This window comes from Benincasa hispida, unplaced genomic scaffold (assembly GCF_027475165.1).
Source record: "Benincasa hispida cultivar pf3 unplaced genomic scaffold, pf3_genome.v1.1 HicScf923, whole genome shotgun sequence".
Classification (NCBI taxonomy): domain Eukaryota; kingdom Viridiplantae; phylum Streptophyta; class Magnoliopsida; order Cucurbitales; family Cucurbitaceae; genus Benincasa; species Benincasa hispida.
The window spans coordinates 9,309-22,765 of NW_028327068.1; the positions used below are offsets into that span (position 1 = coordinate 9,309).

Here is a 13,457-nt window from a genome sequence, read left to right on the forward strand (position 1 = left end):
CCAGAGCTTCTATTAAGGGAATATTGATGTGTAATTGTCGGAGAACATCCAGAAACCTCTGGAACTGCTTGTTATCATCTTTCTTCTTCAGCCTCGACGGGAAAGGTGGAGGATCCCGCTTACTTCCTGTTTAGTTGGTTGTTTGTTGAGGTCATGTTCTTGCTGTGTTTCGTTAGCTGGAGGTTGCGTTGATTCAGACTTCAAGTCTTGAGGAGTTTCATCTTTTGTAGGTATACTTACTCCTGAACTGATAATTTTTCCACTACTGATTCATTGGTCATCATCGATAGTTAGATCTACTAGCCTTGTTGTTGGATCTGGTACTGGTAGCGCAAGGGCTGTTGTTTTACCACTCCTCAATTTCACTACATGACATTGCTCTTTACCTCGTGGCCTCGATGCTCCTGAACTGCTAGGTAGCGTACCAGGAGCTTTATTTTTCAACTCAATTGCAAGCTGTTTAATCTGCTCTTCCAAACCTCTAAGGGAGTCAGCTTGCGATTGTCTAATTGCCTCGCTCTTTTCGATATAATGCTTTAGTGAAGTCTCCAGAGATGAGGTACTGCAGGAGGTATCATATAAGAACAGTTTGTCACAGGGTGGTATACTTTGAGAGTTACCTGGACTACAGTCCGGATTAATGAAGATTGGAGGGTTGCCTCGATCCCCTTGATAACTGTTCTGATGGAAACTATGGCACCCCTGGTTGTGATTCTCGTCCCAACTTAAAGTTGGGTGATCCCACCAACCAGGCTTGTAGATGTTGCCAAGTGACTCATTATAGACAGAATATACGACCTGTTGATTCCACGGGCAGACTTCTGCTGGATGTCCCTCCCCATATTGAACACAATTCATTGTGGCCACGTGCGTCAAGCATTAACTTGCATTGAACCTTGAGAGAGATTTCTCTGTTGATTAGCCATTGTCTGAAGGAGTGAGGTCATCATGGTCATTTGATCTACCAGTATCCTCATTGTATTAGTTGACACATCGGCACTTTCTACTCTTCCTTGCTTCAAACCACTTTCCTCAAACCCGGTATCAATCCACTCATCAAAATGTTGCAAGATGCAATCTAATATGCTCTTGGCTTTCATATATGATCTGTCCATTAATCCTTCTGCTGCGGAGGCATCGGCAACTACTTACGTTGATTGATCTAAGCCATTGTAAAACTCTCCATCAGAATGCTATCGGGAATCCCGATATGCGGACAACTCTTCACAAATTGTTGGAAATGCACCTAGGCGATGCTCAAAGTTTCATAACCCTTTTGCTCAAAATTCAACACAGACCTCCATTTCCTTGCATTGACGGCTGGAGGAAAGAATCTGTTCATGAACCTGTCAACCAACTGTTCCCACGCGTTAATCTCATCTGGCTCTAATGACTGAGCCCACCTCTTTGCTTCATCCCGCAGTGTATACAGGAAAAGATACAACCTAAGTTCTTCTTGAGTCACACCAGGCATGGGGAATGCTCTACACATGTCTACAAAATTCGTCAAATTCACATGTGGGTTTTATCCTTGTAATCCTCCGAATTAACCCATATTCTGAATCATCTACAGCATAATCGGTCTTATTTCAAAGCTTACATTCTCCTCAACCGTTGGCCTTGAGATTCTTGGTGAGAAGTTATAGAAATCCGGCGTCGCATAGTCTTTCATGGGAATGTTACGATCAGCGGCAAGGAAGACTGGATCCTACACAAGTCGTACAACCCCTTGATTTACTACGAGAGCCTCGTTGTCCATATTATCTGCCATATCAGCTGCTTTCTTTCGCCTTGCTCGATTCTGGCATGCCCGTGCACGAAAGGTACACTCGATCTCCGGGTCAACTACGAATTCTGGTTCGATACCAGTACTCATAAACTATCAGACTGCTCTCCGCGTTGAACAGCCAGTACAAAGAGATCTGTCCTGCAAAATACCACAAAAATTCTCAAACAATAACTATTAACCATTCTCCGGCAACGGCGCATAAACTTGTTGTGACATAAAATGTGATGATGCCATAAACTTGATGACATAAAAATGGATGCTTCTATTTTAAGCATGTGGACAAACATGAATATGAACGAATAAAATTTATCTTCTTATGTCATACAATGCATGGATGATTGCGATGATATGCGATAATACTTCTAGATGTATGCATTATTAATGAATGTTCTTGTAGTATGTTATGCGTTGTCACAAGTTTTCTTGCGTTGGAACCAAGTATAATTCCACCGCAATTTTTTTGGTGTGATCCAAGGTCAAACACAGGGATTGTTTTATGTTGATTATGTTATGTTCATGATATATGCGATCGGGGGTTTTTCAATTTAATATTAGTGTGGTTTGTACATGCGATAAAGTAAATTGTGCAGTAAAGTAAAGATAAGCGATAAAATGCGATAATAAAGGAAATTGCAATAAAAGTAAAGTGTGATAAAATAAACCAAAGCTATGATGATACAAGATACAGGTTACATGATACAAGATACCAAGGTTGAGACTGACTGTGAAAAATATACAAAGATCGTGTTATGCGGTGGCAAGACTTATGTGCGAAGCAGAAAGAGAAAGAATAATTAATATAAACATCGCAAGTTCCTTAATTGCTACAGCTTCACACTAAGCAAATAAGGTTTTCTCACACACTCACGCAACGCACACCTCTCGGTGGTTTGCTACATGCTTCATATCTCTAATCCACATGACTAAGTATGCGATACTCTAGCAATCTCACTAAGTGATGCAATGAAAGTTAAAGATGCTGAGTAAAGAAAGATGGAGATGGAATCGAAGGAAACACAGAAATGAATTGAACACATAATGTATTAATTCCTTAATCCCAAAATGTAATACAATACAATATAAGAAAAGAAGAGAAAATGAAATGACCAGCTGGAAGCAATGTCTTGCTTCCATCAAATGTGTGTCAAGGCTTCCGATGGTGCCATGGAAGGGTGGCGGAGCTCACTCTCTCGAGATCTAGCTCCGATCGAAGGCTCTGGTAGTCATTCGAAATGGAAGAAGGAGATGAAGAACTCTCAAGCTTTCTTCTCACGTATTTGTTTGGATCACAGGGATAACCCTGGATAAGTTGAAATTCTGCTCACCGGCTTCTATATATAGAGCTTGATCGCCAACAGCATTAATGGACTGCTCTGATTCTGACATTCGCAGCGCGTTAGTCCTTTTTTGAATCTCTGATGCTAACGGCATGGTAAGTGAAATGTCAACATCATCTTTTGATTTTTCTGAGAGATGCGTTGATGCGTCCATTCCACCAACCTTGCGTTGATCCCTCTATTATGCGTTAACGTGTAGCCACAATCATGCAGTGACCGCATTCGCTTAATACCGCAACTTCTACACGTTGACCGCAATCGCTTGACGATCGCAACTCCTATGCGATGGACGCATGCGGCTAATTACCGTAACACCTATGCGTCGATCGAATATGTTCACCTTTGCGATGGAGAGTTTCTCTGCATGTGATCGTCTATACGGTAGTCCAGCTTCCGTGGTTGCGTCCACTTCCTGTGTTAGCTACAAAAATAGATAATTGAACAAATAATAACGCATAATAATGGATTAGCCGAGATTCTCAATGTTGAACGCCGCAAGCTCATTTTCTCATGAATTCCTAACATAATTGCCGTATATTCTGCTTAACAGCCTTCATAATTCTAAATAAAAGGCCTAAGATGGCATGCATGTCTGCATGTCATCAAGATTATCCATATCAACTTCTCTCAACACACCATTTGAGAGTCTAGTTAAATTCTAAATACAAAAATAGCAAATTTGAAAATACGTTTTTTTTTTCCTTTCTAGAACTTGACTTGGTTTTTTGAAAACATTAGTAGAAAATGAATAACAGAACATAAAAACTTATAAAATAGAGTAATGTTTATAAGCTTAAATTTCAAAAAATAAAAATATAAAAAAAATCAAATGGTTCTCAAATGAGGCCTAAGGTCTCATTTAACCATTTAATTTTTGTTGTTTTTGAAAAATCAAGCTAATAAACACTACTTCTATCAACAAAACTTTTTTTTGTTATATTCTTTTTAGAAACGATTGCAAATCAAACAAAATTAAGAAAAATAATAAAAGTGTTGGGAATGCGATCAAATTCTTTTATCAGTTAAATAAAGGGATGATCATGAATATATAAGAAAGGATAACTATGTCCACAAGTATAAAACCTTTTTTGGTGAAACCAATAGCGAAGTCATGAGGGTTATGTCGAAAGTGGATAATATAATACCATTGTGAAGATATGTGGAGGTCCGCTGTCCCTAACAAATTGTTATCACAACAGACCTTATTCTTGACACTTGCTAGTCGATAATATAATACCATTGTGAAGATATGTTGTGTCTGCTATCGTTTTTAGGCAGCACTAGGTAGTCGTTTTTACGGCGATCCCCTTGGAGGGTTGTAACATAGGATTCAAAACAATCCAAACTTTAGAAATGAATAGGGTTTCTTAGTTTCAACTTGAACATTGTCTTCCTATTCGGAGGAATATTCACACCGTTCTATGAAATCTAAAAATGGAGGGTCACACTTACAAGAATTACTAAGTGTTTGTATGTTCCTAACCAAAAACAATAACTAAATGACTATAGGAATAAGGGTTATTCTGGATATAGTATTTGGTCAAGATTGTCTTGCTCTAGTGAAGGAGTATTTAACTGCCCCTCGGTAGCATCTTGAAGGAACTCTTATTCAAGAGTACCTACGAGTGGTAGCGAATCTTTCCAATTCATTGTGACAGAATTACCACATGTATATTCAAACATACTAAAATGCATTCATAATGCTAAAGAGATCGACATACCAGTTGAAGACTTCTTCTTCACAGCAAATCTAAAACCCAATTGACTAACTCGAACAGTCTCCGAATAGAAGGAAACAGAGATGACACCACCATTCAGAGCCCTCAGTATTCTTGGAGCGAAAAGCCAAAGTTTGAGCTTTGTTCGGATTTGGTAGAGGGGAGGAGGAAAAGAGATCATACACAACGATCAAGCAAGTGGGAGATGAGCTCGTCTATCGTATACACAAGATGCTTGATCATTTAGGTGAAGTATACGATTGTGTAGGAAAAGGTAAGCGATTTTCTAAACGATCGTGTAGGAAAAGGTAAGCGATCGCCTAAACGATTGTGTAGGAAAAACTAAGTGATCGTTTAAATGATCGTGTAGGAAAAACTAAGCTATCGTCTATATGATCGTTTAATAAATATCGGGAGCTAAATGATCGCTTAGGAAAAGGTAAACGATCATTTAGTAAATAGCGCGCGAGGGTGTAATCAATAAGTGGTCGCTTAGCAATATCGTATAGGTAATCGATCGTGCAGGCACTATCGTATAGGCACTGATTTTCTAAGCAATGACACATTCTTTAACACAATGTCCGTGCATCTCATGCTTAACACACCATGAGCTATTTATGCGTCTCAAAGTGATCTTTCAATTCACTCATCCGTTATTAAAACAAAAGAGACGCCATCCCATTTCCTTTTTAGCCGTCCAATGAATGTGATCTCATCATATTCATAACATATAAATTAATATCATATATTAATTCTAGTATTGTCCTCAACTAGATATAAATTATATTTATATCCAATTTTCTCTAAACTAATGTATCTCATACATAAAGTTATTTATATCATATATAACTAACTAGTTCAATTATATCATATATAATCGAACTCCCTCTTGTCAATTTGAACATTTCAAACTGACTGAAAAATTGACTCTCAACTTGTATCCAAGCTACGAAGGGGACCTTATGGACCTATGGCTCGAAGCTCCAACGATACGTGAATAGCTTATTAAACTCTCTAGTCACGATATCCACCATCCGTTAACTGTCAGGCTTCCACTAAAGACCAACAGTTAAACTTTTCTTGTCATAGATATATTTCTATGTCCATTGGATACAACCAATCATCAGTACGATGATCCTTCACAGATGCTCGTAATTATAGCAGGCCAATTTACCGCTTTGCCCATGTAATTACATTTTCCTCCTTAAGTACCACTGATCCCCCTAATGAACAATACAACATAGTCCTACTATATGTGAACACCTCTCGTGCCATGAGAAGGTGCATGGCGCCACATCGTTCAATCCCCGGGATCAGCCTTTAAGAGAGAAATTTATCTACTTACCCCTATTTTGGGGAAGGAGTGAACTCCATCTTGTGAAGAGTTCCCAGCTCCAAAATCAGACGAATCCCGAAAGTGGTAGGTTTGAGTCGGTGCTTTGGCCACTCGCACCCATGCAAATCAAAGGACCGCCCTCAATGGCAAGAGTTCCCAACTCACTCAGGATTGAGGTCATGTTACCTATGGTCATCCTAGTGAACTGAAGTCTCAGTCATGAACGGAGTTATATGACAAGACATTAATACTTCGAGGTCAGGTCTTATACAAACTACTTGTATAGGACGCCCCCGCTCACATGTCCACTACATGAATGATCAGAATCAGACCATCTATGACAAGTCACAACATTTGTAACAATACCACAAAGCGGGCCGCGTCCGTAATGTTACCAGGATAAGGTTTCCCTCTTACATCCATATACTACCGACTATTTTTGTTGTCACTTAAGACATGATCCACTTGTATGTCACTACATACATTCTTAAATTACATAAAGACAACATGGGATATTAAGTTTATTGGTTTGTGATAAAATAAAAACATCTAAATGTGCAAAGTCAAGAAGTGAAGTAAATATCATATATATTATACATCACAAGTATTCTTACAAAGTTGTTTACAAACTACAGGACACGAAACTTTAGGGCACAAACCCCAACATATCTATTCTAATTCATTAAAGTATCATTGCAATAATAAAATATGGGTCTTTATTACTTTTGCTAAAATTGATTTAGATGCAATTTACTTATGGAATTTTTTTATGTTTCAGCATGTCAAACTCGATTATACAACTCTTAGCCTCTGATAAGTTCAATGGAGAGGGTTATTCAAATTGGAAGTCGAACATAAACACAATACTAGTAGTTGATCATTTGAGATTTGTTTTAATGAAGGAACATCCTCCTCTTCCCAAAAAATGTTTGGGATATCTATGACAGATGGGTCCGGGCTAATGAACAAGCCAAAGCCTATATTTTGACAAGCATATCTGATGTGCTTACCAAAAAGCATGAAACCATGGTCACTGCGAAAGAGATCATGGAGTCATTGCAAGGGATGTTTGGACAATCATCCTCATTAGAACGAAACGATGATATTAGATACATTTATAATTCACGTGTGAAGGATGGGACCTTTGTTAGAGAACATGTCCTAGACATGAAGATCCACTTCAATATAGTGGAGGCAAATGGGACTGTCATAGATGAGAAGAGCCAAGTTAGTTTGAAAACGGAATCTCTTCGGAAGAGTTTTCTAACTTTTTGTACGAATTCTGTAATGCACAAGGTTGATTACAACATAACGACTCTTCTCAATGAACTCCAAAGTTACCAATATTTAATGAAAAATAAAGAAGGGGAAGCAAATGTTGTTTCCCAAAGAAATTTCAAAAGGGTGCTTCATCTAAAACAAAATCATTGAACAAGCAAATTTATCTTTGCATCTAAGAACAAGATACTCATACTTAGTGTTGCCTTTCTTCTTGCCGTAATTGCCAGTAATATTTTCTTTCATTTTATTGAAGGTAATATTTGGAATTTTATTTTTCTCTTTATTGGACTTTTAGAGATACTTTTTAGATTTTTTTCCTTAAAAGAATAATGTTTCTAGTTCTTCCCTTTTTTTACCAAAAAAAAAAAAAAAAAATTAACTCAAAGTTCTATATAGAATGAAGTGAGTCTAGTACAATCTCAATAATATTTAATCGCCCTTTCATTCCTATATATTTTTCAGCTACTGAATTAAGAAGAATTACTGTCTGATTCTCTCTTATAGTAGTCTACCTTGTAGTTGCTATTGCTAAAAAAATTTCATTAAATTCATAAATATTTTCTTCCAAACATTTTGTTGGATCCATTTTATAACCAACACAACTTTTATTTCTAGTAGATTTTATTGGTTAACGATTACGACACTTAGAGTCTTATTTTTTTTCACAGATCAAAGAGATTATCCATATCAACTTCTCTAAACACACCATTTGAGAGACTAGTTAAATTCTAAATACGAAAATAGCAAGTTTTTGAAAAATAATTTTTTTTTTTTATTTTCTAAACCGTGTCTTAGTTTTTTTAAAACATTAGTAGAAAATGGATAACAGAACATAAAAACTTATAAAATACAGTAGTGTTTATAAGCTTAAATTTCAAAAAATAAAAAATATAAAGAAACCGAATGGTCATCAAATGAGGCCTAAAGTCTCATTTAACCTTTTAATTTTTGTTGTTTTTGAAAAATCAAGCTTATAAACACTATTTCTATCCACGAAACTGTTTTTTTATATATATTCTTTTTAGAAACAATTCCAAAATCCAAACAAAATTAAGAAAAATAATAAATGTGTTGGGAATGCGATCTGCGATCAAGGTCTTTTATCAGTTAAATAAAGAGATGATCATGAGTATATAAGAAAGGACAACTATGTCCACGAGTATAAAACCTTTTTGGGTGAAACCAATAGTGAAGTCGTGATGGTTATGCCGAATGTGGATAATATAATACCATTGTAAAAATATGTAGAGGTCCACTATCCCTAACAAATTATTATCACTACCAACCTTATTCTCGAGCGTCAAACAAAGCCAAAGTGGACATTTATGTTACTTTTTAGAATTCAGCTATGCATTCAAATTGTATTCTTAGCAAAAATAAAAACCACCGTAAAGAAATTATAAAGAAATTAATGCAATCTTAAAAAAAACCAAAGGCATAAACTAAAGCCCCCGTTTGATACCAAATTTGGGTTTTGGATTTTTTGTTTTTGAAAATTAAGCTTATAACCACTCTACTTCACCTAATGGTTTTTTTTTTCTTTTGTTGTCGCTACTTTCTAAATATTGTCTAAAAAAATTGGAACCAAGTTCTGAAAATTAAGAAAAATTGTTTTCAGAAACTTGTTATTTTTATAATGTGACTAAAAATTTAAACATGTCAAGTAAGGTAAAAATCATAATCGAAATTGTGAAGAAACAAATCTAATTTTAATAAATAAAAAACTAAAAATGAAATAATTATTCAGACAAGTCTAGTTCGCATTAGTAATAAACTTAAAAGAAGTCCAAGAAGAGAAAAAACCAAAGGAAAATATTAAACCATTGGCAATCCATTTATCGATTCTGTAGATAGAGAATAAGGACAACAAACCCTTGGTGTGATCCATTTATTAACATCACTGTGAGGAAAGAAAAATAACAACTCCTTACATACAACTCGTATTTAGAAAAAATACAGGTAAACTTACCTTCACATCCTAATCTTTACCTTACAGTCTACTTTAAGCATTAAGCTAAACTATCATCCTTAATTTAGAATTTAAACCAAATTTTAGTTAGACCATTTCATCATTTACTTGTTACAAGTTCTTATCTTGGTAGCTATTTTGATTTTAATATAGCTTGATGACTTATATAAATATTGAAAAAGTGACTCTTTTGCATCATCATCCAAACTTAAGAGAGTTCAATTTTGAAGCAAGAGAAAAATGGAAGGACAACAGTGGAAAAATATTGCTTTAGTTTGTGTTTTTGCGTTGTTAACTTTGAACACTTGTCCATTGCCTCTTTCAACCAATGGAAGATGGATTGTCGACGCCACAACAGGCCAACGTGTGAAGTTAATGTGCGTAAATTGGCCAGGACACATGCAAGCTATGTTGCCAGAGGGTCTTCATCTCAGGCCGCTTGATAATATCACCGCGTTGGTAGCAAAGTTGCGGTTCAATTGCGTGCGTTTGACATACTCAATTCATATGTTCACACGCCATGCCAATTTGACTGTTCAACAATCCTTCGAGAATTTTGATCTGAAGGATGCCATGGGAGGCATAGCTCAAAACAACCCTTCTATATTGAACATGACAGTCGTTGAGGCATATGGAGCAGTGGTTGATTCACTTGCTGCACATGGGATCATGGTAGTTTCTGATAATCATATAAGTCAGCCAAGATGGTGTTGTAACAATGATGATGGCAATGGCTTTTTTGGAGATCGGTACTTCGATCCGCAAGAATGGCTACCAGGAATCAGTTTGGCAGCACAAAGCCTAAAAAGCAAATCACAAGTATGTTTTCTTTTTAAGAAGATTCTAAATAACTATAGTTTTATGGATGACTAATGCAACATTTTTTCAATTTTCCTGTTAGTTTCTTTATGGCTTCATTTTAACTATTAAGTTTTAGCGAAATTTTATAAAATAAGAACAATTTCTCAACGCAATGTGAATATGTTTAAAAATTTATATATAGAGAGAGTAATATAATTGTATACCTTTTATATTTTTATCATAAATTAACAATAGTGTTAATCCTAAGATATATTAAAAGTACCATTAATAACTAAATTTGGACTATCAAGAATAAAATAGAACTAGTCTTAAATTATAGGGGTCAAATAGTATTACAACCTATAGTTTATCATGAATTTATACAATATGCTAACCATTTGCATGATAATATATACGTAAAAGGTGGTAGCAATGAGCTTGAGAAACGAACCGCGAGGACCAAACCAAAACGTGGAGATGTGGTTTCAATACATGAGCCAAGGAGCTAAGCTTATTCACCAAATTAACCCAAATGCTTTAGTAGTAGTTTCTGGACTAAGCTATGACACCGATCTGAGCTTCTTGAAGAACAGGTCGTTGGGCTTCAACTTGGACAATAAACTTGTATTTGAGGCTCACTTGTACTCCTTCACAAATAACATGGGTGATTTTTGGATGTCGAAGCCATTAAACACCTTTTGTGCTAATGTCAACCAAGGATTTGAAGACCGAGTAGGGTTTCTTGTCAGAGGACAAAACCCAATGCCACTATTCGTGAGTGAATTTGGGATCGACCAAACAGGCACAAATGAGGGACAAAATCGATTTTTAAGTTGCTTTTTTACCTATCTTACCGAAAATGATTTTGATTGGGGCTTATGGGCTTTGCAAGGTAGCTACTATTATAGAGAAGGTGTAAAAAATGCTGAGGAAACCTTTGGTGTCTTAGACTCAAATTTTGCACGAGCAAAAAACTCTAAACTATTTCTTCAGAGATTTCAACTTTTGCAAACCAAACTTCAAGGTACAACTTCTTAAGTTATATGTTACTTTTCTCCACTTACAATTTTTTTGAAATATTTTCAATTTATATCTTAAGAAGAAGATTTATTTCTACCAATTTTCTATATTCTACTTTTTTCATCCTAACTAACTTAAGAATCAAAATGATTGCTCTTAACACAGATTCAAGTTCAAATCTCACAACAACATTCATAATGTACCATCCTCTTAGTGGTGGGTGTGTGCGAATGAACAAAAAATATCAACTAGGAATTAGTAGCTGTAAGACCTCTAACCGTTGGAGCCATGAAGAAGACGGTGCTCCTATTAGGTTGGCGGGATCTATATTGTGTTTGAAAGCTGTAGGAGATGGGCTCCCTCCAATTCTCTCTCAAGATTGCTCAAGCCAACAAAGTGTATGGAAATATGCTTCAAATGCCAAACTACAACTAGCCACTATGGATAAACAAGGACAAGCCTTATGCTTGCAAAGAGCTTCTCATTCCCATCAAATTGTGACTAATAAGTGCATGTGTTCAAATGATTCTCAATGCCAAGAAGATCCACAAAGCCAATGGTTTGCACTTGTTCCATCAAATTTACGTCTCATTTAATTGAAGTCAAGAAGTAATTATATATATGTTGAAACCTTATTTATTTCAATTCAAGAAAATTTATTATTCAAATGTATGTCTCATTTAATTGAAGTTAATAAGTAATCGTTGTATTTTCTCTTTTCTCAACATTATTTATTTGTATATATTAGTAACCCACTGAAATTTTAGTCCAAGTGGGAGATTGTTGCTAATGTTGTAAAACTCGCAGTTCTTAATCATGGAAACATATTCTATTTATCAATAAAAGTTTTGTTGAAACATTTATTCAATGAAAGTGTAATTGAAATTTCATTATGTAACATAAATCCAATAAACGAATCAATGCCTATAGTATGAATACTGTTACTTTATGTAGAGACATATAAGAGATCAAGTTATAGTATATAACAAAAAAGGTCATAAGTATCTGGATGGGATTGGATCCTCGTCTTGGGGACACTATGGATGTTGTATACTTCGTATAATGATACAAACGATGTGATCCCAAAATCATTCATGTGGAGACGTGCGAGTAGGGGCATCCTATGCAATTATTCAATAGAGGATCAGTGGGAGCTTAAGGAGAAAGATGTATTTATTAAGGAAAAATGGTAATTTTGACCTAGCTGTGAATACGAACAACCTGTGAAGGATCAACTTATTGATTATGGTTAAATCAAGTGGACAAAAATATAACTACAATGAGGAGAGTGCAAGTGGTATGTCTCCGTAATGACTCGACCCCCTAGGACTCACGTTGGACCGTTTCTAAACACATGCATGCATGAAACTTAAAATGACACCCTTTTATAGTGAAATAAATGCTAAAAAACTAAGGTAAATTCAAAAGATCATCATTACATTCAAATATTAAAAACAGACGATTGATTAACTGTAGAAATACAAGTTATTTATACTATTTTATTTAGATATTGCAGCTAAAAGAAAGAAAAGTTGCGTCGATAGTATAGAAATTGGTTAAGAAATGCGAAAATTATAAAATGTCGTCAATACACCTACTAACACCATTGCGAATATAATGTTTCAGTTTCTGTTTTGTAGGAAATAAGTCACCGCATGCGTTTATGACTCCAAGACGAAATGAAAAAACGCATCTACGTCGCATTGTGCCCATCAATCAAGAATGAAGAGATGATCAACGCAATAACGACGCATGCAACAATTGATCAAGAGCTCTAGTGATCAACGCAATTTAAACCGCATGCGGTAATAAAAAAACAGCACCGCATGCGGTGATCAATCGAAGATGTAAAGAGCAACGCATTTGCGGAAGATTCTGACAAGTGTACAGCTTTCAGTTGTGCATTTCTGACGGGTTGATTGCATTACAGAAGGAATTTTCCATTCCACCATTTCAGAAACTACCATAACAATACAGTGGGGACCACAAATTCAAAGAGCCAAGGTCTTGCCTATAAATAGCTTCTTCAAATTCGATGAAAAGAAATACATATACAGATACAGATACTGGTACATACATATATACATAGAGACATGCATATACTGATTCTGAGAGGTGAGTCTCCGAGTAGAGAATCCTTCCAATTCTCGTAGTTGAAGCTTTGTGCAAATGTCAATTCTACCGGGAAAGCAAGCCTGAGAAGAAA

The 13,457-nt window shown here is 35.8% G+C and overlaps 1 pseudogene; it reads left to right on the plus strand.

Moving 5' to 3' along the window:
- Nucleotides 1-9,670: 9,670 nt before the first annotated feature.
- LOC150029780 (glycosyl hydrolase 5 family protein pseudogene) lies at nt 9,671-11,847 on the plus strand (annotated as a pseudogene).
- The last annotated feature ends 1,610 nt before the right edge of the window (nt 11,848-13,457 follow it).